This window comes from Channa argus, chromosome 2 (genome assembly GCF_033026475.1).
Source record: "Channa argus isolate prfri chromosome 2, Channa argus male v1.0, whole genome shotgun sequence".
Taxonomy (NCBI): Eukaryota; Metazoa; Chordata; class Actinopteri; order Anabantiformes; family Channidae; genus Channa; species Channa argus.
In genome coordinates, this window is record NC_090198.1 from 1225587 (window position 1) to 1227191 (window position 1605).

The window sequence follows — 1605 nt, forward strand, 5'->3', positions numbered from 1 at the left end:
TTAACCTAGTCGAGCAGGGTTCGAGATTTTGGACATTTTTCTGAGACAAGTTCAACATGACTTTGAAAGAACCAACAGATCAGGAATTTTATCAAATCATATGTGTTTATCCAAAGAACATTTTAAAGTAATTTCAGTAGCAATATACAGCTCTGTCATAACAGGATAATGGTAAATGGTAAATGTTCTGCACTTATATATCACTTTTCTACCTATTGGTACTCAACAGGCTTTACACTGCTTCTCATTTACTCATTCACATTCACAATCACACACAGATTGATGGGGGAGCTGCTAAGCAGCTGGCTTACCAGGAGCAACTAAGCTGGGGTTCAGTGTCTTGCTCAAGGACACTTTGACATGTGACCGGAGGAGCCGGGGATAATCCCAACAACTGTGGGATTGATGGATGGCCGCTCTAACTTCCTGCACCCCAGTAATATTTTGGATATAAAAAGATAACATAGAGGTAATATGTAGCTTCATAGTAAAAATGTTATAGGGGTGTAATATCTCATTAGAAAAAGACGATAATGTTTCTGTAGTAACAGTGTGAAAGGATTATGTTAATAATTAAGATATTAAAATAATATCATAGTAATTACTAGGTTATAGTTTATTTATTATATTTGTATCATTAATATGTGGTAATAGTTCTTTCTATTATTTTACACAGCAGTGGTTAAAAATAATAAACTTGACATGCACGTCCTGACCACTCCTGGCACCAGACAGTTTACCCGCTCAGCCCAGATATCTCCAGCCAGTCCTGTCCTCCAGGAGACACTTCTCTTCTTTTGTCAGCTCATTTGCAGTTTACATCCTGTAGCAGTTCCTCTACTTCAGAACTAAAGTTTAAGTTTTTCTTACAGTTGGCTCCATGGTCTTTACATTTCGTGTTGCTGTTCTCGATGTGTTCTACATTTTTGTGTTTCTGTGTGGGAGTCATGTACTGTATGTGTATTTAAAAGGTTTTAAAGTCAAATTTAAAAACTCTTCATACATGACAAATTAACGCCAGGGACATAATTTATATTGACTCCGATAATAATAAACAGTTGGAAGGAAGAATAACTCATTCCTTGCAGGGATAATCTACCTGGTTGCTACTGCAAAAAAAATTGTGACAAAAATATAAATACACCTTAAATGTACATAATAAATAAATTTTTTATATATTTATATTGATACTGATGTAATCAGCCTGATATTTGGTCATTACTCCTTGTGCTGAAACTCTGGGCTGCACTCCTGAAGCCACCCCTGGAGTCTCTGTCCCTGATATCTGGCCTTATTGTTTAATATAATGTGCAGTAATTCTTATACGAGACAAGTAAATGTTGCTATTTTACTGAGGCTAAACTGACAATTATAAGTCTATGGAATAGGTAACAGGTCAGCTTGTTGGTCTTTCAACCCACTTCTTTTACAGATAGTGGATCAGCATTTATGGACGGAGCAGAAATTAACAGATGCACAAACCTGCCCTGAAAAAGCAGCTTTTCAGTTTAGTTTTTGCATCCTCAAAGTCTAGTCTAACAGGAACCTTCAAGCAGCATCTGAACCAACAATTGCAAAGAAAACAGCAGAGAAGAGAAGCAGGTA